Genomic DNA, 25,943 nt, shown 5'->3' on the forward strand with positions numbered 1-25,943 from the left:
CCCAAGTTCAATTAAAATAAATGCAGATGAAATTATTCTTTTATTAGTGTGAGCTTCAAATAAGTGCTGAATTTATAAATTTCATTAGGTTTTATAAATTTACTTCTAATAAGAGATAAATTTTAAGAACCAACACCATCCAGACCTTAAGTTTATATCCAGGAGGACAATTTCTGGCATCAGCTGTATCTGTCATCCCATGTGTCTTATCCCACCACATTAAAAGTTAAAATCCCATTATTTCAACCCACATCAATTACGTTGGTCAGTGGATAGTGGCACAAAGTTAACAACTGTTTTTAAAACTTGTTCTAGGACTACGTTACGTAAACTGCTCTATGAGAAGAGAAAAAAAAAGGGGAAATGAACAAACAAACAAACAAAAAACTGATACAGTTCTGTCATTTAGCATTGTCAAGATGTTTATATATATATATATAATTCAGTAAAGTTCCAGTATTAAACAGGTTTAAACATTTTCCCATATTAGTTATTTAATGGTTTCAGTGCTATGAATCCTTCAGAATGGTAAATAAAAAATAATAATAATCTTATTTGTAACTGTGATGGAGGTACATGTTTTTGTTAATGCAGTTATAAAGGAACTTTTCTAAGTTGCAAATCTACTTTATTAAACTACAAATTATTGCTGTGGATGGACTTGCTGGGAAACACCTGCTTTACCCAGCTCATACCAATGACAGTACAAATTAGAATAAATGAAAAAACTTGTCTCTTTTCAAGCTACATCTCCATCTCTCTCATCTTGCTAACTGTGAGATCAAGAACATTCTGGACTATCTGTTGTACTACCTGTTCTTCATTTCACATCCATCCTTGTAAATTTATGATTCTGGCTCTACAAAAAATGATTTTTTGTTTAAATAATTGGATTAAAAATTCAGGCAGGGAAGAAAAAAAAAAGATGCATTTGGATTAAATATGTAAATGTTTTCTTTAACAAAGCAAATAAAGCAATTTGTTTTTTCTTTTTTTTTCATCATTTCAAGATAAATTGTGTTTCTCCTACCCTAAACCAAAAAGGTGTTTTTTTTTCTCTTTTTTTTTTTTCTTCTTCTTTTTGAATACCTGTATTGTAGCAATTAAAGGAATAGACCTAAAAGGCATTCACAGAATTGATGGGGAAGATGTGACATCTTTCTCTCCAAGGAGCCAAAAGCAGGACTTTCACCTACATGTGAGACTCATGTTCAAATACATTCTTGTTCTTTTTGATGGGATTTGAACCTTCTTATCCCAGTAGAGTGTTTTTCCCACCAGCTTTACGTATATTTCTCAGTAAATTGTTCTCAATCTCTCTTCTTGACACCAATACATTTTGCAGAAAAGTATGATATACATTGCATTAGAAACAGGGTAAGAGGGTAGATAGGGTAGATAGGGTAGATAGCTTACTTGCAAAATGTCATTCCTAGTCAGTGCTCCAACAACCAAGGTGCATTTTTTGCAAGTGGAATAACATGCAGGAGAGACAATGAGAGACAATGTGCTTTGAATTTTCCCATGGAAAATTCGGTTAAAAAGCTACAGGAGGATCTTTGGCTAAAAGTGCTGAAAAGTAGTGCCTGCCTCTCATTTTTATGAAATATTTCTTCTTCTTAAAAACTTGGATCAAAAATCACAGTTTTGCATTATTTTTTTAAATATCTTAAATATATAAAATCAACTTAAACTGTCTGTATCCTGGTTGCAACGTCAATCCAGATATGTCTGAAATAGCATATTTATTTTATCAGTTGGAGCAAATACACCTGCAAAGCTGAATCTTAAGACACACCTATTTCACTATCTTCAAATAATAAGTTTGCTGAGTACTGGATAGGATTATCTGAAAATATTACTGTTGTTAGTTCAACTTTGCACTTGAAATAACTTACGAAGGTTTGCAGATGTCTATCTTATGTTCAGCCATTCTTTTTTTTCCCTCTTCTGTCTTGTTTTTGCTAGCAGACCCATATTAAACCAAAACAAAACAACAAGAAGCATTCCCACACATAGGTCGATACACCAGACTATCAAATGATTGCAGTGCAGCTCCAAATCAATTGTATGATCCACAGAGGCTACAGAAAGATAATCACTCCTATTCTTTCTGTTGAAGTGTTGAAGGACACAAAATATTGACCAGCATGAATTAATAGACAATATTTTAACTATTGAACTGAAGCCTATCACAAACCCTATCACATGATAAACTTCAGATGATAAAGTACAGGAGACTGCCAAAGCAGATCTGTGAATGCACAATAACACAAGGCAGTGCAATCCCTGAAATATCTCCAAACTCCCATTTTGGCAAAATGGCCCATACAGACACAGTGAAATGATTTTAGCTACCAGTCTCAAAGGAGTATCCCATTGACACTTGAATAAATAAATAAACTGTGCTTCATAAACAACTAAACTATGCTTATCTTAAGTGTTCCACTGCTGTGAGATGGTTGTATGTCCTCCAACTTCCTGTGGTAGGAAGGAGCCAGGCTGGTGAGTATTTGTGAAAGGGTGGACTCTACTGGGATCCACTGTGTGGCATGGGCATGCTCTGAGGAGCTTAGGAACACAGCTCCCATTGACTTTCAATGGAGTTGCCATGCCCCATCGTAGTTTTCTAGGTGGGTGTGACTTAGTGACAAGGTCATGTTGGATGGGACTTTGAGCAACCTGAACTAGTGAGAAATGTCCCTGCCCATGGCAAGGGGGTTTGAACAGATGATCTTCAAAGGTCCCTTCCAACCCAAACAATTCTATTTATTTTATGAAAATCCCAGTGCTCAGAAGCAACAAATTAAAAGTGTTACTTAAAGTTTGTTTAAAAACAATTCAGCAGATGTGCACATAGCCTCACAAGTACTTGAATGTGCAGCATAGGACAGCATACAATACTCTTCAGCACAGTGATCCAAAAAGTATGAAAAATATGAAATAATAACTCTAATTGAAACAAGGGGTGATTAGAATTACCTTGAATAGCAGATGTCCCTGACAGTACTGGCTTAGTAAGGCCCTAAGTAAGGTCAGTCATGGACCACTACTAAAACACTTCCTTCCCAAATTTCAGTATTCCCTTTAGCTCTGGACCTCCCCTCTCCAATGCTGCATGCAATCTGTAAATCACACCAACTACTGTGGTCATTGTTTCATGATATAAATGAACAGGAACTGGATTTTCAAGGTATTATTTTTGTAGATAGGTGACAACATCCCACTTGTATTTCATTTCATTTCATTTCATTTCATTTCATTTCATTTCATTTCATTTCATTTCATTTCATTTCATTTCATTGATCTTAATTTAACCCCCAATTTTTGCCCTTCCAGTTCTCTACTTCCCATAGGGGTGAGCAAGCAGCTGTGTGGTGCTTAGCTGCTTACAGGGGTTAAACCACAACTTCTCACTGAATGAAGAAGACAAGAGACACCAGATTAGTCATAAGTAAGTTCCTATCTTCTTGGAGCAAATTAAACAAATGCATTGTCTCAGACTACACCTAGAATGCAAAATTACAAATTAATGGTACACAAAAGAATCTGTGTTAAAAGAGCATTATTAAAGTTGCCATTCAAGTGTTAGAATTCAGACACAGGAAACGATAGAACTGTCTGTACAAATATACCCTCTTCCGCTCCAGGAATGTATCATCTACAACAACATTTTGTTGCATAAACATTCTCTGAGAGCAGGCTTACCAAATCTCACAGACTCGCACAACTGGCTCATAACACATTCTCTCCCACTGCAAGCCCAGTACCTTTCAGAGCAACATGGGACGTTCCTATTGTCCTGTGACTTCGTATCAGGTTTTCCTAACTGCATGAACCTGAAGCAGTCAGTGTGCAGCTTTCAGCTGAAGCAGTGGAAGAGCTGTGCATGGTAGAGAATGTGCCACCTAGTGCTACAGCACCATAGTGTAGTGGGTTTACATGGTAAGGTTTTGGTAGCAGGGGTAGCTTCTGTGAGAAGAATCTAGAAGCTGCCCCATGTTAGATAAGAGCCCCGCTGCCGACCAGAGCCGAGCCAATAAGTGATATTGTTTGTGCCTCTGAGAGAGCATATTTAAGAGAAGGAAAAAAAAAAAAAAAAGCTGCCACACAGCAGCTGCGAGAGTGAAAGGAGTGAGGAACAGCCTTGCAGGCACCAAAGTCTGTGCAGAAGGAGGGAGAGAGGTGCTCCAGAGACCAGAGCAGAAGTCCCCTGCGGTCTGTGGTGAGGACCATGGTGAAGCAGGCTGTCCCCCTGCAGCCCATGGAGTACCACAGTGGAGCACAGTTCCACGCTGCAGCCCATGAAGTAGACCACAGTGGAGCAGGTGGACCTGCACTGACAGAGGCTGTAGCCTATGGAGGACCCCAACTGGAGCTGGCCCCGGTACCGGAGCTGTAGCCCATGGAGAGGAGACCACGCAGGAGCAGGTGACCTGGCAGGAGCTGCTGCCCGTGGGGGACCCAGGTTGGAGCAGTTTGCTCCTGAGGGATGGACCCCGTGGTACAGACCCGTATCTGGAGCAGTTCTTGAAGAACTGCTGCCTGTGGGAAGCCTACACAGGATCAGTTCAGGAAGGACGGCATCCTGTGGGAGGGACCCCACGATGCAGAGGAAGAGAGTAACCGAGAAGGAGCGGTGGAGACGAAGTGCTATAGACTGACCACAGCACCCATTCCCCCATTCCCCTGCACCATTCAGGGGGAGGAGGTGGAAGAGGGCGGATTGGGGGAAGGCATTTTTGGTTTATTTCCTTTGTTCCTCACTTCTCTAGCTTGTTAATGATAGGCAATAAATCTTACTGTCACCCTACTCTGAGTCTGTTTTGCCTGTCACGATAATTGTTGAGTGATCTCCCCATCCCTATCTCAACCCCTGAGCCCTTTTGCATTGTATTTTCTCCCCCTTTCCCTTTGAGGAGGGGGAGTGAGAGAGCGGCTGAGGTGGAGCTCGGCCGCCCACCCAAGTAAAACCGCCACACATGGTCAGCTACCTGTCATAGGGTCCAGATGTACAGGATGGAGTTCATTGTGAGGGAAATAACTGAGGCATGCACATTTTTTTTTTTTTTTTTACTGCAAAACCTGTCTAATTTCATGTGCAGGATGAACTGTGCTGTACTAAACGGGTTGCCTATTTCCTGCACAGTCTTCAAACCTCATTATAAAAGCAGAAAATAAACTTACTCACAGTTTTTCATAAAGTGTTCTTTAATATGATTTCTGAAGACTTCATGGGCATTCAACCATCTTCCCAAAACACATCCATGAAAGGGGCTGGTAGCATTAACTTTAAATGACAGAATCTGAAACAGATGACAAAGTCATAGTTTTTCTCATACCATTCTCAGGCTCACAGTATCACAGTATCACAGATTTCTAGGTTGGAAGAGACCTCAAGATCATCGAGTCCAACCTCCGACCTAACACTAAGTACTCCACTAAACCATATCGCTAAGCTCTACATCTAAACGTCTTTTAAAGACCTCCAGGGATGGTGACTCCACCACCTCCCTGGGCAGCCCGTTCCAATGCTTAATAACCCTTTCGGTAAAGAAGTACTTCCTAACATCCAACCTAAAACTCCCTGTCGCAACTTTCGCCCATTCCCCCTCGTCCTGTCACCAGGCACGTAGGAGAACAGACCAACCCCCACCTCTCTACAGCCTCCTTTAAGGTAACTGTAGAGAGCGATAAGGTCGCCCCTGAGCCTCCTCTTCTCCAGGCTGAACAAGCCCAGCTCCCTCAGCCGCTCCTCGTAAGACTTGTTCTCCAGACCCCTCACCAGCTTGGTCGCCCTTCTCTGGACTCGCTCGACCACGTCCATGTCCTTCCTGTAGCGAGGGGCCCAAAACTGAACACAGTACTCGAGGTGCGGCCTCACCAGAGCCGAGTACAGGGGCACAATCACTTCCCTAGACCTGCTGGCCACACTGCTTCTTATGCAGGCCAGGATGCTGTTGGCCTTCTTGGCCACCTGGGCACACTGCTGGCTCATATTCAGCCGACTATCAACCAATACTCCCAGGTCCCTCTCGGCCAGGCAGCTTTCCAGCCACTCATCTCCCAGCCTGTAGCTCTGCTTGGGGTTGTTGCGCCCCAGGTGCAGGACCCGGCACTTGGCCTTGTTGAACTTCATACAGTTGACCTCAGCCCATCACTCCAGCCTATCCAGATCCTCCTGCAGAGCCTTCCTGCCCTCGAGCAGATCGACACACGCACTTAGCTTGGTGTCATCTGCAAACTCACTGAGGGTGCACTGGACGCCCTCATCCAGATCATCGATAAAGATATTAAAGAGGACCGGCCCCAGTACCGAGCCCTGGGGGACACCACTAGTGACCGGCCTCCAACCAGATTTGACTCCATTCACCACAACTCTCTGGGCCCGGCTATCCAGCCAGTTTCTAACCCAGCGAAGCGTACACCAGTCCAAGCCCCGAGCAGCCAGTTTCTTGAGGAGAATGTTTGTGGGGAACTGTGTCAAAAGCCTTACTGAGGTCAAGGTAAACCACATCCACAGGTCCACAGGCTCCTTCCAGGTGTATTTCCCAGTCTGTCTCACTAAAGTGATCCCTAACCAGTTTGTTTTACTTCTTATCTACCCTGCTGTACAAATCTGTTCCTGATGTACTTAGTCAGCCCAGCTCATTCTTCAACTCCTGTTCCTGTTTTTATCATTCTGCATTTGAACACCCGACTCCCAGCTTCCTGTTTCTTCCTCCTTTTTCAATTCCAACTGCACGATCTGCTCTGTTAATTCCTCACCCACCTTGCACAGCGAAACTCATTATCTTGTTTCCTTGTTTTCCTAATTCGTTACCAACTGCTTTCTCCTGTTCCTTCTCCAGTTTTCTCTTCTGATTCTTCTCCAGCTTCTGTCTCACCACACTTTGAATTTATTCCATTTCCCTTTTCTTGTTTTACCCTATTCCCTACAGTAAGAACAGATTATGTGCTCTCTTTTAGGAAGCTAGGCTCACCAGAAACTAATTAAGAGGAAAGGCTTCTGAAACTTCTGTGTCACTGACCTGAAGCATACTCAAATATTTTGTAGGAGCAACAATTATTCAGCACAGTCATTTCTGAGCTATATGAACCACATTCAGTTATTCCATAGGGAGGGTACAGGGATGAGCATCATTTAGGACTTGTCCTGAAGAGAACCAGTGTGAACACAAATAAGGATTTTATTTTATTTTATTGACCATTTTAACTGTGGAAATTCAAAAAGTCTCTACTATTTGCCAATTTAAGTTCTTACAGAGATAGTGAAAACATTCCCCCTGACAAAAAGAGAACCTGTTCTCCAAATGTCTGAGAAGGTGAGAGAATTTTAAAGATATAACTTCAGAATATTATAGCATGGACAAAATAAAATATATTTCCTATGATATTTTAGTAGTGTGTGAGGAGTGAAAGAGAGAGAGAGATAAAAGGAAGTGGTTGAAATAATGGCTGCATTATTTTTGGCTGAAATCTCCCCCCCCTCAAAAAAAAAAAATCAAACATGCAATATTTCATTTCAGATAGTGGATAGTGCAAGGTTGTAAAACTAGATTCCCTTTAAGGTATCCTGCTCAGACTTGTTTCAAATTGCCCGCTATTGTAAGGAAATGCTGTGAATGGTTTTATACAACTAAGCTTATGTATCTTTTAACTTCTACATATCTGTGGAAAAGAAATTATTCATTAGGAAAAAAATATAACATTCTGTATACTGCATTTATAACAAAATATAAAGCTTGAAACTCAATGTCTTTCTAGGTTCAGCAAATATTGTTCAAGAATGGTTTGCATGCAGTCATTCTTCACTTGGGAGAGAAGGATGGATTCATGCTTTCATAAAGTTTCTTTCAAACTTATTTCCTCTGATTAACATAATCCTACAAATTTTGTTATTAACATCATCAGTAGCCTAAAAGAATCTCTTTTGCATCAGCAATTTATAAAGACAGGCAGTGACTGCTCATGTTAACTGCAGCTAAATCTATCAAGATCTGAGTATTTTGCCTCTAGCCATTTAAGTTGCTACAAGTCATGCAAAGATACCACAGAAATTAAAAGGTCTGAAACACTGTTGAGCCTACATTTCCACTAGCAAGAGGCAGAAGACCCAAGTTGCCAGGGGAAGGGAACCTCGATCTGCCCAATTCCTATCAGTTTGATGCCAGCACCTGCAATAGATGCCCAGAGCCAGTAAAGGAATCAGAGGTCAGCAGGAGAACACCTGAAGAGCAGCACAAAGTAATTCAAAGTAATTCCAGATACTTCATCTGATAAAACTGTCTCGGCAGGAGTTGGGGGGGGGGGGTTGGGGGGGGGGGTTGCACCTGAAGTGCCTCTGCACGAACTCACACTGCATGGGAAATAAATAAAGGGAACTGGAAGTTTTAGTTAAGTTCCAGGGCTATGATATCACTGGCTTCAGTGAGACATGGTGGGACAACTTGCCTGTCCAAAGTGTTGGGACAGATGGTTACAGGCTCTTCAGGAGAGATAGGCAGGGAGGGAGAGGAGGTGGGGTAACACTGTGCATTAGGGAACACTATGACTGTGTGGAGCTGGATGATGGTGATGAAAGGGCTGAGTGTCTGTGGGTAAAGAGTCAGGGGAAAGGCTAGTAAGGCTGATGTTATGGTGGGAATCTGCTAGAGACCACCTAAACAGGATGAAGAGGTAGAAATATTCTGTAAGGATCAAGGAGAAATGTCATCATCACTAGCCATTGTTCTCATGGGGGACTTCATCTTCCCAGATGTCTGCTGGAAATACAACACAGTAGAGGAGAAACAGTTTGGGAGATTCCTGGAGTATGTGGAGTATAACTTCCAGTTACAGGTGATGAGGGCCCCGCTTGACATGTTGTTTGCAAACAGGGAAGGACCTTTGGGTGATGTGATGGTTGGAGTCTGTCTTGCGCACAGTGATCACAAAATGATGGAGTTGTTGATCTTTGGTGAAGTAAGAAAAGTGGTTAGCAGAACTGCTTGGATTTCCAGAGGGCTGACTTTGACCTATTTAGAGATCTGGTTGACAGAGTCCCTTGGGAAGTGGTTCTGAAAGGTAAAGGACTCCAGGAAGGCTGGACCTTCCTCAAGAATGAAATCTTAAAGGCACAGTAGCAGGTTATCCCAACACACTGAAAGTCAAGCCAGCAGGTAAGAAGACCAGCCTGGCTGAACAGAGAGCTTCTTCAGGATCTCAAGAAGAAAAAATAGTTCATGACCTGTGGAAGTAAATGCAGACAACTCAGGAGGACTATAGATCTGTTGTCAAGCTGTGCAGGGAGAAAATTAGAAGGGCCAAAAGCCAACTGGAACTCAATTTGACTAGAGCAGAAAAAGTTAAAAATGTTTTTATAGATACATCAGCAACAAAAGGAAGATTAAGGAAAATCTCCATACTTTATGGAATGTGAGGGGAAACATAGTGATGAAAGATGAGGATAAGGATACTTAATTCCCTTTTTTCTCAGTCTTTATTAGTAAGGCCAATTGCTGTCAGGGGACCCAACCTCCTGAGTTGGAATATGGTAACAGTGAAAGAGATGAGGTTCCTATAATCCAGTGGGAAACTATAAGCGACCTACTATATTATTTGAAAGTTCATAAGTATATGGGGCTGGACAGGATTCATCCAAGGGTACTGAAGGAGCTGGTGGAAATGCTCACCAAGACTATCAATACTTTACCAGCAGTCCCGGCTAACCAGAGAGGTCCCAGTCGACTGAATGTTAGTGAATGTGACTCCAACCTACCAGAAGGACAGGAAGGAGGATCCAGGGAATTACAGGCCTGTCAGTTTGACCTCAGTACCAGGGAAGGTTATGGAGTAGATCATCTTGACAGACATCACATGGCACATAACAGGACAGTCAAGTGATCAGATGCAGTCAGCATGGGTTTATGAAAGGCAGATCCTGCCTGACTAACCTGATTCCCTTCTATGACAAGATGACACACTTAGTAGATGAGGGAAAAAATGCATATGTTATTTACTTGGATTTTAGTAGGGCTTTTGACACTGTTTCCCACCATATTCTCCTGGAGAAACTGGCTGCTCGTGGCTTGGACTGGTGCAAAGCTCTCTGGGTGATGAACTCTCTGGATGGCCTGGGTCAAAGTGAATGCAGTTCAATCCAGTTGGCAGCTGGTCATCAGTTGCATTCTCTGGGACTAAGTACTGGTGCCAGATTTGTTTAATATTTTTATCAGTAATCTTGACAAGGAGTTTGAGTGCACCCTCAGTAAGTTTGCAGATCATACCAAGTTAGGTGGAAGTGTCAATGTGCTTGAGGATAGAAAGGTTTTGCAGAGGCATCTGGATAGGCTAGATTTATGGACTGCATCCAATCGCATGACATTCAATGAGAATAAGTGCTGGGTCCTGTACTTGGATCGTAACATACAGTGGTATAGGCTTGTGGAAGGCTGGCTAGAAAGTTGCCAAGCAGAAAAAGACCTGGGGGTGCTGGTGAACAGCCAGCTAAACATAAGCCACCAGTGTGTCCAGGTGGCTAAGACCAAGAAGGCCAATGCCATTCTGGCCTGCATCTGAAATAGTCTGACCAGCACAACTAGGGAAGTGATTTTCCCCTTGAACACAGCACTGGTGAGACTGGACCTCAAATATTTTGTTCAGTTTTTGGCCTCTCACTACAACAATGATATTAAGTAGCTTGAGCATGTGCAGAGAAGAGTAATGAAGCTGGTGAAGTGGGACTAGAAAAAGAGGCTTATGAGGAACGTCTTAAGAAATTGTGAGTTTAGTCTGAAAAAGAGGCTGAGGGGAGACCTAATCACTCTCTTCAACTGTCTGAAGGAAGGCTGCAGCATGGATGTTTGTATTTTTTCTCAGGTTACAAGTGATAGGACACAAGGAAATGGTCTCAAGTTGCACAGGAAGAGGTTTGGATTGTATCTTAGGAAAAATTTCTTCATGGAGAGGGTGGTCAAACGTTAGAATGGGCTGCCCAGAGAAGTGGTGGAGTCATCTTCCTTGGAGATATTTAAGAGATGTGTGGTTGTGGCACTAAGGGAGATGGTTTAGTGATGGGACTCAGTAGGTGATGTAGACAGTTGGATTTGGTGATCTTGAAGGTCTTTTTCAACCTAGATAATTATATGATTCTATAATGTTACTGATGTTATTAATGTTGCATAAAGCTTTATATTTGCCTACTAGGGAAAGGAACCAGACAGCTTGAGGTCTGCACAGGTAAGTTAGAGATGATGTTCAACTTAGTTAAACTCTGCAGATATGCTGAAGGTCATGCAAGGCTAGATGCAGAGAATCTGTGTGGACTGTGTGACAAGAGGAATTTACAAATTTTTACAGGATTGCCTGAAGCTACCAATTTCTAGATTCCCGTGAGTCCCTATTATAACTGGATTCTAACAATCTAAGAGAAAGCTGTGATGTAAATATATGTATTGTTCTAGTTATAATGCCTGCAGCCCAAGTAACTCTTATCTTAAAAGAGACATACAAATTAATTCTTATGATAAATGAGGAAAATTCTGTTTATTTATCCAATGAGTGTGAAGGGACCTGTGATTGTGTGGAAGGATGTGGGGGCTGTTTGTTTGATTTAATGTGTATAATTTGTGCACTGAATTTTCAAGCATTCATGAAATTTCAAGCACATCATTATGTCTATGTAGAGCTTCATGGAAGTATACTTTTGCAGACCTAACAAAGAAAAGCACAAGAGATTTTTTGAGATATTTTTCCCTCTACATTTGCATAGAATGAAATTAAAATAAAGTCTGTAGCAAAACCTGTAACTTAAAAAAAAAAAAAAATTCAGCAAATATGAAAAAAATACAATGAAAATTCAAGCTCTTACTCCATGACCAGCTCTCTACCTTCCTAATTCAGCCAGCTGAATATTCTCCAGATTTTTATTTCATTTTTGTGTGAGATCCAAAGCTAGATTTTAAACCAGAAGTTTAAAGCATACATTTCATAAATGCTGAGTATAGGCAAAATGTTGTTATGTAAAAGATAATATTCTGAGCTGCCAACTAGAGAAGAAAATCTGTCACCATTAAAGTGAACCTGCTTATCAAAGTCAGCCAAAACCCAGGTGAAGCAGAATGGTATAAACTGTATGGTTTAAAAGCACTGTGACCAAGGGGTCTCAGGTCTGTGTCAGGTCTGCATGATTGTTGTAGGTCATCACAACTCTGGGATGAAGGATTTTAACAGAAAAAGAAGTTTAGCATTGAAGCAACTTACAGATATGTTGCCTGTACATTGATGATAGGTTGAGGTTGCTTATTCCTTATGAAACTAGTTATAAGGCACTCCTATTCCACACCTGGAACTGTTTCGGTGAGCCTTATCATCATGATTATCCTACCCATCAAATCCTGAAACCACTCAGTAAACCATGATTTTATAGATCTGGCCTTTCAGAGGCATCAAGAGTAGATCAGGTTAGACTGAGGGAAATATAGCCAAGGCTTGTGACAAAGTTGTGATTGCTATGCAGACTTGTGGACCTGCTCTTAACACCTGCCCATTCTTTTTATATCCCCTTTTTAACTCTTTCTTTTCTTTAGCATACTTCTGTCTTCATTCAATAATGTCTTGGTTTAGCATACCAGGAATATCTCTCAAACTATGCTATGAAATCATGATTAATGAAAAAACTAAAAATAATATTGAACAAAACATGTGACTGATACATGTATGTTCAGCTTTGGAGCGTGCTATTGCTGCAGTCTTCCAGCAATGAAGTTGAGTCACTATTATCTGCAAAACTACCTGAACCAAGTCGGACAGGTGGGTTTTTCTTCTAGAATTACTCACTGGCTGAACGAATAAAGGATTTTATCTAAACAAGAGTAGTATTTCAAAGCTGTTGTTGAGGTTGGCATACACTCAAGAACTTTAACATCCATCCTAGCCATTGTGTGATAGCTATCTGCTATAAGCTCCAAACAAAGGCACTGTTTTCAAAGAGAACCCCCCACCCAACCAATGTACCTGCATTTACCACTTCACCAGCAGTAACTAATCACTTTCTGACTCTGCTGATCAAAAGGACAGAGAGAAAATTGTCTTCATACAACAATGAAGAGAGGGAGGAGTGCAGAGTTGCACACATTTCACAGAAGAGAAACACTGAGAACAGAGGTGAGATAAGTTTAACTACAACCATATTGGAAAAGCCCAATACAGCTCCACTGGTTCTTGCACTGGGCCTGTGCTTTCTAGAATTAAAATGAAAATGTTTTTTTTTTTGTCTCTTTGTTATTAGAATTGTTACATTTTTCTAAAAGGTACACATTTCCACATAAACTAATAGAAATAAAAATGACAAGCAAGCATGATCAGGAAAGAGTATATTGAGTTTTCTTGATAATTATCCATAAAAGTTTCCAATTACTCTCTTCTTTTATTTTTTCTTGGTTAAAAGCCCAGACTGTAAGAATCAGCAAAATATTCTTTCTCTACTCATTCTCATTTTAATCAAAAGTATTTTCTTTTGTCTTTGGAGCAACGTCTCCATCAAAAAGCTACACAAAATCAATTGGATTTTTTTCTCAGTAGGGCACCATTTCATGTTTCACTTATAAACCTTAATAACTTTAAATCAACTCATCTTTCCCAAGGGAGAAGAACTTGTCAGCAGCTTAAATGTCCTGTATGGACACTGCACTGTATGTACTAGACAAGAAAGCTGTTATATAATGTGATGTAGTATACATCTGTATTATACGAACTTTATTTAAGTAAAGTTCTGACAGGTTACTCCTTATGTCACATGAGAAAGTCTGGGAGACCCCACATAATACAGGAAAAAGATGAATGGATAACAGCATTGTCCAGCTGAAGGTTTCTATCTGGGAACCTATGCAATAAACATAAATGTGTTAGTTATTCTTGTTAAATTAGTCTGTGGGATCTCAGCCCTACCCTAAGGGGAAATCCAATGGTTCATTTTTTATTCATTTTGCTGTCACCTTCATAAACCCCACCTCATTCCAAAACCCGTTTTCTACTAACCCTGTGTGCTGACCTACAGCCCACCTCCACTTCCTCTCCACTCCACAGCACAACTTGTTCACGATCAGGTAGGGGTCTACAGTGACTGCACAGCTCACAGTCACAGTTCATTTGAATTGTTTATGTCTTCTGCTTCTTCTGCAAGAGGGGTCACCCACATGCTACAAGCCCTCAGCAGGACCATTGGATCAACTATTTCCAGTCTGCAGAGAGTGCTACTGGAGTGCTTCAAACCATATCAGCAACTGCTAAAGGATTGCACTCTATGGCATGAAGGGGAATAAAAACCCTATTTTGGAAGATTTCTTTACCCCAGACCATTACAGCAGAGTTGTACTGGCATACCAAAGGGGTTTGAGAGTTGTCTTGGGGGCTGCCAGTTCCTGTCACTCTGTAGCCACTCTTTTTACATATACAAAAGGAAAATCCTGTTAAAAAAGAGTAATTCTCACAGAAGTTGTTATGTGGAGAAGAACATGGAAGCACCATTTCAAACTCTCTTTCTTCTTTTATCTTTGTCTCAGCTATTCTGACAAGAAATTCATATAATCTCAAAGTTTAAAGGACTTAATTCCACATTCTTTTGTGACTGTTAAAGAAGCAGAGGCAAACTTAACTAAAATGTGGTGTTCAATTATTTCAATTACCACCTCCTGCCTAAATGAAGTCTGTTCCTTCAAAGACATCTGCAATTTTGCACTCATTTGCTCTTAAAATAACATTAATTATAATGGTTTCCCTGGAAATAATAAAGGAATACATGTACAATTTAAATAATTACATACATTAAAAAGTTACATACTTGTTTAATTTATAAATTAGTTATTTACCTTAACTAATTAATCATGCATCCAAGAACAAGTCTAAACAAATATCTCATGAATGTAAAATGAGATTTTGTTCCCATTAAAAATATCCTTTTCACACATGGTTTAAGAATATTAATATGGGAGCCAATTCTGGATGCCATTTCACAAAACAGAAAAGACAGATCTTAAGTGATTGATACTTACAAAAATCGCAGTGAAGTGGTATAGCTTACAATGGAAATGTATCATGTTATCACTTTGGTGCTTTTTCTGGGTTGGGGATGATAGGTGTTGGTGGGATTATTTTCTTTGTGTGAGATTTTGCTAGTGTGGATAAATGAAACAACAGAACAAAAAAAAATAAGAAAAGAAAAAGAAACTTGAGGAGAGAGAAAAACAAGGCAGAGAAGTAGAGAAGAGAATGAAAGAATGGGGCATAGTCAGAAAAGGAGTGAAGTGACTGTGAAGCTGGCTATGGGGTCCGTGCAGGGTCCCAGGACATGCACTGCAAAAAGCCTGCTAGGAAAAACACAGATAAAGGCTGTTATAGGAAGGCAGGCAGATCTTTGCTACTTACTCTGTATGGAAAAGGTATTTCTTCGTCTCTGTATAAGGATTTTATTTCAGTTATGCAAAATGGAAGTGAATAAAGGCCTTACAGTGAAGAAAATAATTCAGTGTAGGAGGTATACAGGAGGGAAGTGAGTTTTAATTAAAGACAATGCTGTTGTATGGTTGTTGTTACTGAATTTTGTTGGAACAGAAAATGAACTGACACAAAGTGTTACATTTCTGAAAGATCCATTTTTAATCATAATTGCACTTCTTGTATGATCCTAGGAAAACATTTCTGCATCAAAAAAAAAGGCAGGTGCAGCAATTTTGAGGTGAATAAGCAATAAAGTCACTGAATTTCTGCTTAGACTGCCATATTCCATTCAATCTTACCTATGCCAATCACCCTTTATGTATCCAGGGAGAAACAGAATAAAAGACATATAATTCCAGCATGAAAAATCTACCTATAAAAATTTCATTCCTAGAATTCAGCCAGATGAACGATGGACATTGGTAACGATATATTGCAAGAAATCTTTCCTTTCTTTGCTCTTTTTTTTGTGCTCCACAGCATAGATTGATGGTTTTCTGGGATAAATGCAAAGACAGCTCTACTTATCTTCTGAATACTTCTATGCGCCATACTGACTGGGTTCCCAAGATGTACATTGCTAGGTACATACTGATTCTGCATTACTATCTTGTAGGACTGACTCAGGATGACAGAGAAGAATATGCTTCATTTTCTGCAAACCCATACCATTTGCACAAACTCCTAAGGATGGAGTTTGTCAAGATTCTGCAGTGGGTGTTGGTGACTGGGTTTAAACAGGATGAACATTAATGGCACCAGACATTGAAATTCTCTGCACCGCATTAGAGAACTTCATGTGTTAGCACTGTACTAAACACAGTGACATCATTCAGCAAATAATAGTGAATCAATGCCCTGAGTATATGGAGGCTGGAAAGTTAGTCTAACTTCTCATGAGAGCACTGGCGTACATTAGAAAAGCAGCAGCAGAGTTAGAGCTATGAACCTAAGAAAACATGGCAGAAATCTAAAACATTTCTGTGGAACACATCTTTTTGTTCTGTACTCCTGGTTAAATCCAAGTTTCTTTTGCCTGGTTGTTCCTCCCCACAAAACCCACAGGTCTAATAAAGCTTGATGTTTTCAGAATGCCTGTTTTAACTGTTTTCAAATTCATTTTATTCCAGAGTTGCACAAAATCTATCAGATCCCAAGCGACTGCTTATCTCCAAATCAAAATGCATACATTGACTTCATCTTTTGAAAAAATTGCAAGAATTTTATTCTGGAACTATAGTCCATATATCCAGTTACAACTCAGTGTATCTCTGGAGGACATGTGGAAGTGGTGACTGGACCTTTAAGGTATTGTCAGTGGTATCATGGACAATGAAATTCTACACATAAAATAAAACTGACTTAAAACAGCTAGTATCTCTTCCTTATTTATTTCAAAGAGTTAACTAGTAAAGGGGGCAGAAAATCTTAGCCTTAGGAAGTCAATAAAAGCTTATTTTCCTATTAGGATCATGCTGAAGGAGGAGATGTAGTGCACCAAAGTCAGGAGATTACTCTTGCTGACTAATGAGTGATATAAAAAGTGGGTGGAAGCACTGTTGAAACTTGTACTCCTCAGAGATGTTCTATCTGAATAGTGAGATTGCTAGATAATAAGAGGTGCTGGCTTCTTGTTCCTCTCCTTCTCAGATAATTCCAAAAGGAAATCATATATACAACACCCACTCTGACCTCCGATCTCTCAAACCTTCTTTCTCTCTCTACATCTTACTCTTTGTCATTCTACAGTGCTTCTCCTCAGCTAACAGCTGAGAAAATTCTGCAAGTTTGGCATGGTAAAAACACCTAGACAAATAACTAGAGTACATGTTTAAACCTCAAGCATTGCTATATTAAAAATATAATTATTTTGTTCATTGGAAATGATCTCCCTCTGCTTAATCAGGCATTGACAGAAACAGACAATGATTCCTGGAAATGTGAAAAGAACACTGAGCAAAAACCTTTCAAAATTTTTACTTTTTTTTTTTCTCAGATCTTCTTTGTTCATTCTCAGTAGCGATACAACCAGTTCTCTGTATGCCCTCAAAGTCATACATTATAGTTTAAATAATTTTAACATACAGAATGAATTTTGACAAATGTGAAAAGTTTTTGAAAAATGTTGACAGTTTCACTTTCTGATTTTCTTTTAATTAAAAGGTGTAAAAGCCATGATTCATTACTATGGTCTGATGGCCTTTAAAATTGCATTTAAAAGCTCTGCCCATGATACCTAAACAACTGTCATGCAGAAAGTTCTTTCTCCTACATTGTCCTCATGAATAAACTTTGGTCCTTAGTGTGAGGGTGACCAAGCACTGGCACCGGTTTCCCAGAGAGGTTGTGGAATCTCCATCCATGGACATCTTTAAAAGCCACCTGGACATGGTCCTGGGCAACCTGTTCTAGGAAGCCCTGCTTGAGCAGGGGATTTGGACAAAATGACCTCCAGAAGTCCCTTTCATCCCCAACTATGTTCTGTGTGATTTTAGACATGATTCTAATCCATGAAAAGTTACAGCCCTGAAAGCTTGGACTAAAGTACTGTGGCCCCCAATTCTGCTGACAATATTCAAGTTTTACCAATTCCATTCTCACTGGAAACACTCATGTGGCAAATGCTGGCCAGCAAGGATGGAAAGGAGTCTTCCTTCCTCTGCAGTGACATTTCCAGGAGCTGGAAACATATGGTAATGGCCAAGGAGGAAAGAAGGATCTCCTGAGCTGCTAGATGGAGAGCAGTAGCTTGGACATGTGAGGTGCACATCTAACTGGTGGCTATGAATCATGTACGAAGAAATTTGACTCAAGATCAGCACATGGCTAATGGCAGAAAGAGGCTGAAACAGCACAAGCAATGTTATGTGCCTTCCTCTCCACTGTATTAACCAGGGTACCTCATGATGTTCTCACGAGTGGTGAAAGCGTTAGATAGTCTAGACAAACAAAAAACAGGGGCCATGACCTGTCTCTCTGACATTTCCACTATTGTCTAAACAAAAAAATGGGTGGCTACAGGCCACTTGATCAGGAGGACCAAGCAGATGAGGGCCTCTATAGACAGATAGAAGCAGCCTCATGTTCATAATCCTTGGTCCTCATGGGGGACTTCAACCACCCTGATATCTGTTGGAGAGACAGCATAGCCAGGCATAGGCAATCCAGGAGGTTCCTGGAATGCATTGATGATAACTTCCTTCTCCAAGTGATAGAGGAGCCAATGAGGAGAGGTGCTATTCTGGACCTCATTCTCACCAACAAGGAGAGGCTGTTGGGGAATGTGAAACTTAAGGACAGCCTTGCCTGCAGTGACCATTAAATGTTGGAGTTCAAGATCCTTAGGGCAGCAAGGAGGGCACACAGCAGGCTTTCCACCCTGGTCTTGTTGATACAATAGAAGAAAGAAAGGGATTCCATCCAAAGGGACCTGGACAAGCTTAAGAAGTGGGCCCACATGAACCTAACGAGGTTCAACAAGTCCAAGTGCAAGGTAGGTGCTGCACCTGGGTCAGGGCAACCCCGGACATGAGGACAGACTGGGTGAATAACTCCAGGAGAGCAGCCCTGCAGAGAAGGATGTGAGGGTTCTGATGGATGAAGAGCTTGACATGAGCTGGCAGTGCACATTTGCAGCCCAGAAGACTAACTGCACCCTGGGCTGCACCAACAGAGGAGTGGCCAGCAGGTCAATGGAGGTGATTGTCCTCCTCTGCTCTGCCCTTGTAGGGCCCCACTTGGAGTACTGCATCCAGGTCTGGGGCCCCCAGCACAACAAGGATGTGGGGCAGTTAGAGCAGGTCCAGAGGAGGGCCACAAAGATGATCAAGGGGTTGGAGTACCTCTCCTGTGAAGAAAGGCTGAGAGCTGGGGATGTTCAGCGTACAGAAGAGAAGGCTCTGGGGTGACCTCATTGCAACCTGTCAGTACTTGAAGGGGGCTTGTAAAAAAGATGGAAAGCAATTCTTTGCACAATCAGATATTGACAGGATGAGAGAGAATGTTTTTAAAGTAAAAGAGGGGAGATTTAGATTAGAGGTTAGGAGGAGCACCTCTCTGATGAACACAGGCTGAGGGAGTTGGGGTTGTTCAGTCTGGAGAAGGGAAGGGTCCGGGGAGACCTTATAGTGGCCTTCTAGTACGTAAAGGTGGCCTACAGTAAAGCTGGGAAGGGACTCTTTGTCAGGGAGTATAGGGATAAGACAAGGAGAAAAGTTTTTAAACTAAAACGGTAGATTTAGATTAGATATTAAGAAGAAATTCTTTACTCAAAGGGTGGAGAGGCACTGAAACAGGTTGCCCAGAGAAGCTGTGGATGCCCCATCCCCGGAGGTATTCAAGGCCAGGCTGGATGGGGCTTTGAGCCACTTAGACTAGTGGGAGATGTCCCTTCCAATGGCAGTGGCTGGATCTAGATGATCTTTAAGGTGTCTTCCAATTCAAACCATTCTATGATTTTATGATTATTCTATGATTATTTTTTCCATTGTTACTGAGCTCTTTCTTCAACCTGAGGCAGCAGATGCTTCAGGAATGGCCCATCATGGCATTATGCTACAGGGAAGGGAGTTAATTAAATCAAAAATGTGCTCAGCTACTTTAATACTTACATTTTTTTAGCAGACAAAAAAAAAAACCTCGAGAATGGAAATGGAAATATAAATAATACATCTACATGAAGAAATGTAGGCAGCAAATATATGTGTATTATTTACATTTACATAATAGTACACATACATAATGCACAAGTATTTTGACACTGCATGATGCCTCCTTCTATCGCCCAAAACAGGAGAATGGGGAGAAAAGCTAAGAGAAGTCATATAGTCAGAAACCTCTTTCCAAGACACCACAGAAAGAAGACTTTCTGTGTGTTATAGCACAAGTAAAATATTGCATGTAAAATATTTAAAAGTGGAAGCTAAACAAGAATTTTCTGACAATTTTACTTTCTGTTACAATTAGCTTTCTATGCATTTTTTTGAGTAGGAAAAGCCCTATAATGTTTTTCACTGGCCTCTTTTATATAACTAGTTTCATCTGTTTATTACAATTTCTTTTTGCCTTTGCTATTGCAAGCATTCAGCATTTCCTCCAAGGCCAAGTAAAACTAGACTAAACTATAATTAAAGGACAATTCATAGGCAGATGAGAAAAAGATGAAGAAACCAGGAATATATCAAAAATATTCTGCAAATACAGAGTATAAGAAAACAACATTATTATGCTATACTATTGTTATTTTATGTATTATGTATTTCTACTAATATTTCATTTCAGTCTTTCTGTGTGATTACAGTGGTGATGTTTCTGAAAGAAGCAGCTACAAGGGCAGATTTATGCAAAAGAGATCTTTCTATCAGCCAACAAAGTCACAGGGGTTGCTGGCTGGGTAAAAGACTAGCTCTGTGGTTTTGATTACAAAGTCAAGTAAAAGGCTGTTTAGCCCAACATCCTCTCCCTGTCCAGAGGCCAGTGCTTAGGGAAAGAGTACAAGAAACAAGGTAACTAAAAGCTGAGCCTTTCCCTAGTGGATTCCACCAACTTCCTGAAAAGAGCAGATGAGACACTTCTTCAATCAGAAGCTGAATACAGACCATCATGTTTAATAGCTGCTTCATAAACACATCCATTGTTTTCATTTGTTTCGAACATGATGTCTGGTTGTTTCACTTGACTCATTTGTGCCAAATAGGAAGTAGAGCGTTCCCAGGCATCTTTTTCACAAGCTGTGGTACTGTAACGTTTAGTGTGTTCTTATCTGGAAATGATCCTGTACCTCTGACCATCTTTTTCCTTTATTGTTCCTTTTCTTCCAAGTCTGGCATAAACAGAGCTTCAATCAGCACATGCAGATGTAGTAAAACTTGTTACAACGGGCCCAAGACAGAAAAAAATGTGGTTTCAGTCACCCCACTAACCAGCAATTTTCATAATTCTAGCCTTCACCACAACTGAGCTGAAGTACAAATTTCATGTTTAAATAGCCAGGTTTTAAGGTAGAGAAATTTAGTTACTTCCTTAACTCTAATTTATATAATCATACTTATGATTTTTATGGTTCTCATTTTAATTATTCATTTTAGAATAAGGCTGTTTTGTTTGCTTATTTTTCAGTAAGCGTCTTTTTCTAATTCCTCCTGCAATGCTTCTGGTAAATCCAAATTTATCTGAGAAATTACAGTCTGTCATAATATTAGACTCTAAGGTCAGAAACAGAAGAATATGCTTTTCAAACATGAGAAAAAGTAGAAGTTGTATATATACAACTTAATAACAAGTATATGGGAATGATTTGCCATTCAAATATACATTTCTTTAACAAACACAAGTGTAACACACCACAATCAATTGTCAATTCTTTCTTCTTGTAGTAAAAATACTTCTAGTGCATTAAATTCATAAAAGAAATGGGGTTTAATCCTAAATAGTATGCTAAGCATTTGACCCTCAATACAAATACATAAATTACCTGTCCATGTCTGTACCAGATATACTAAATAATAACTTCACTGAAATCAACTTTAACAAAGCTTCAATAACAAGCCACTCATCTAAACAAAGTAAGAGCTGTCTGATCTGTTAGGAGCTGGGAGTGCTATGTGCCTCTGTGTTTTCTGGACTAAGTTACACATCTTCAGGAGCATACTCTCAAAGAGTACGGTATTAACTACTATGTTAAACACCTATTCTTTTCAGGAAGATGCATTTGAGTTCAGAATGCACTCATAACTAGGAGATACTAACATCAGTGCTCATACTGTAAACCCTGTGTTCCCAGTGCGGTTTACACATGAAAGGCAAAAAACTCTCCAGGTTGATCCTTTTTATCTAGAGTTCACAATTTGTAAGCTATTCTGAATGTAAGGAATTGAAAATCAAAATTTAACACAATGCCAGCTTCAGAAACCACTGAGAACCTCCTTCCCTCTTAACACTTTTCAATATCTTTGGATACAAATAACTCTTGTAGAGAAATAAACTTATCCTTTTATCATCTTGAGAGGATAACAATGGGATTCTCTCAATTCCCAGGGTGTAATTATAAGACTGAGATCAATACATTCATTCTCTTTTCCAATAAGTTTTCATGATTATGCAAGTGCCCGAAGTATGGCATCAGACATCATCCTACATAGAATTTCAACATAAACATCTTCTAAGATGTTCCATGATTATTGCAAAGTCAAAAGTATTTTATAGCTGTCATTTATTAACCATTTTAAAACCATTCTTTTACATCTAATACAGAATATTTATTGCCAAGTAATAAAACATGAATCCTAACAAAAAAAAAAACTCTGTAATATTTTCTCGTAACTTGCAAATTTACAGGATAGACCCATCTAATTTCTTTCAGAATTAGCTATATCCCAGAAATAACTACTCGATACATAGCTTCTCTGAAGATTTTGCAAACATGATCACAAAAATGATAAATCAAAAGACAAACAATGACAAAAAGAACATCTCTGAGAGAAATGTTGGCTGGTTCTAACTTCAGAAAGCTGGTGGTCAGTCATGCTAAGCAAGAATGTGACAAAAAAAAAATATTCTAGGTATAGGAAGCCATAAAATGAATGTTTCCGTAAAAATGAAAACATCTTTACTAAGAAAAGCAATTACTCTGAATCCATAAAAGAAAATTAAACTGTTCCTTTGGATTTTTTTCAGATTTGTTTGAAGCTGGTCCAATTGTCTCCCTTACAGAAGTGGTTAGGTGCAGGCCACAGTAAAGTGAGGAACACTTTGCCACCGTCATTGTGTGGCACTAAAAAGCCTTGCACTAGGGAGTGATTTGGCTTCTTTTTGTGCAAGCAAAGGGCAAGAGAAAAATAATTATTACATTTACAAATATTTTCCAAAACTTACAGGGATTGATGTAACTTACTGATGTAGTGTGAATGTTGATTAAGTATTACAGCTTCATAGGGTGAAAAGTGTGAATTGCAGGGCTTGTTCACCTCCAGGTTTATGAACTTACCTGCATATGCAAAGATATGTTCCTTCTGCCTCTAAACGCAGCAGAAGTCCTGTTTGCATTCAGTAATTGTGTGATCACTCTAAGAGTACTGTAACTGGTTCTGGGCTCACAGGGTGTATGAAAAACACACTGGAGTGAGTCCAATGAAAGCAGCCAGGATGGTTGGGGTAGAGCACAAGACGTATAACAAAAGGCTGAGAGAAATGGGCTTGTACAGCCTTAGGAAGAGAAGGCTCAGATGAGATTTTATGTAGTGTTAGCTATGTAATGGGAGGACATACAGACCACAGCCAGACAGACCCTTCCCAAAATGTGCTCTGTTCTTGCATTGTGTCTATACCTATATATTGTGGCTACATCCTAGATGTGGCTTACATCTATGGCTGCACTGGCAAGATAGTACAGGCCTGCATAGAGTCCCATGGTGATGACCCTTGGGATGAAATTACTCCATAGTATAAAATCAATTCCCAGGTATTATGAGTGGGAGGAAAATAAAATACAGCTCAGAGGCATTGTGCAGAATTTTCCTATATATTATTAGCAATAAAACACAGAAGGCTTACTTTAAACTTCATCGTTCGACTTCACAGATCAAGTATATCTTGTTGTTGAGGTGCCAAAATCTTCAATCCTTTGTTTGCAGCTTATATCAACCTGCCAAAACTTTATTGATTCAGCAAGAGTGCTTAAACTGTTATTCCAGTGTTATGAATACAGCATGCATATTAAAGGAGATTTCTGAATGGTGGTTATATATCTGGCTTGCTTAAAAAATATCTAAATTTTTCTTCTTTCTTAAGAAAAAAAATTGTTGGTTTTGTAGTACAAATTACATCATCATCAAATATCATCTGACAGGGCTACAGAAACTGGTGTAGATTGCTGCTGTCATTTTGGTTTAGCTAAGTGGAGGGAGCAAGCTTTTCAAACAGCTATTAACATTTCAAGCAACTCCAACCCCTTCCTGGCATTTCAATTAGTGGCAGAAGCCAATGCAGCTGAAATCCTGCAGGCCTTACGGGACCTTTCAGTTGGTCTCACAGAGCTCTGCAGCCCTTGATTTGAGGCAGTCAACATTTCTCCAAGCCTAGTCTGACACTCTGGTTCATGCTTGCTATCTAAAAGGAAAAGTAAAGGAAGTTTTGTAACACCAAATAGCTGTGCTTTGTCATTAGATGCTCTCATCAGTAACAATATAATATTCCATAATTCCCCGTACCTCCCTCAATGTTAACATAGCTAGGCTCAGCTTAGAGGAACAAGGAACTGTAACTCTTCTGATATATACATATATACACAAATTTCCCATTAATCACAGTGCTGCAGATCTGATTTAACATATTTTAAGAACATATGGGTTTGATTTTCACAGCAGTTGAGAGTATATGAAAAATTATACTTCAGAAATGTTCTTAGAGGTACCTTGGTGAATACAAAAACCATTTGATTGTCATTCTGTACTAGTTTATTTTCATGCATGAAGATGTAATAGATCAGGCAACTTTCTCTGACGTTCACTTAGTTCTCTAAATTTAGGGGTATATAATTATGAACAGATCATGACATTGCATTTAAAAATGTATACCTTTAAATTTGACTTCAGGCATTTGCATGGAAATCAAGGCAAAAGGACTTTTTGCATACTTTGACATCTTTAAAATAAAGAATTAATAGCATGTTAGAGACAAGTTATCATATCTCCCTTCTGAAAATACTGCAACTGTGTGTTGTACAGTTCAAACTAGTTTGCACTTTATATGTGGGAGAACATAGTTAAATTTGTATTTCACATTCAAAAAAAAAAAGAAAAACTTTTGAAAAGCATAAGAATAACTTCAGCATTTATCTAAAAGTTGTTTGAGCTTACTATAAAGCATAACAAAGTACTTTTCCCCTCCTGTCAATTGAGATTATGATCTAATTTTGCAGTTCAACTGCTGAAACTTTTAATATATACGAATCATGAAACAAATGTGTACCTCTTTTCTACAATGTTTAAGGCAAATAATGATTCTGATTCTGCACTCACTAGAACATTAGTTTTTGCCAAGTTGATTTTAACAAGTTTAAGAATCTATTTAAGCAATGTAACTAATATAAGGTCTGATACAAGGAGTAAAGCATTATGTATAAATTAACTGTAGTGATATAAAATAAATTGCCTAATAGAAATCCTCAGAAAAGCAGAATTACTACATAGGTTCTGCAGGCATTCTTCAGCATTCAATACCCTAGCATTGTAACAGAATGACTTGGGATGGATGGGTTTCTGCCATAAGTACCCCAAAAGTCAAGATCAAAATAAAAGCCATTTTGGTGCAAGAATACTCAAAGCAGAAATCCAGTGAATATATATATATATACATATATATATTTATATATATTTATCCTAAGGGAAAGGGCTTCATGATTTTGAAGCCCTTTATCTTAAGGGAAAGGGCTTCATGCCATTGGCAGTATATTATACACATTATGTCTT

At 39.5% G+C, this 25,943-nt stretch overlaps 1 long non-coding RNA gene across 1 annotated transcript; it reads right to left on the bottom strand.

The window, feature by feature from the left end:
• Positions 1–4,261: 4,261 nt before the first annotated feature.
• On the bottom strand, positions 4,262–25,509 carry LOC125180407 (uncharacterized). Its single transcript, XR_007158928.2, has 3 exons — positions 25,050–25,509; positions 24,028–24,118; positions 4,262–5,306 (listed from the first exon to the last, which is right to left on the bottom strand). It is a non-coding gene; the product is annotated as an uncharacterized lncRNA (long non-coding RNA).
• Between the last annotated feature and the right edge of the window lie 434 nt (positions 25,510–25,943).

This window comes from Anser cygnoides, chromosome 3 (genome assembly GCF_040182565.1).
Source record: "Anser cygnoides isolate HZ-2024a breed goose chromosome 3, Taihu_goose_T2T_genome, whole genome shotgun sequence".
NCBI classification, from domain to species: domain Eukaryota; kingdom Metazoa; phylum Chordata; class Aves; order Anseriformes; family Anatidae; genus Anser; species Anser cygnoides.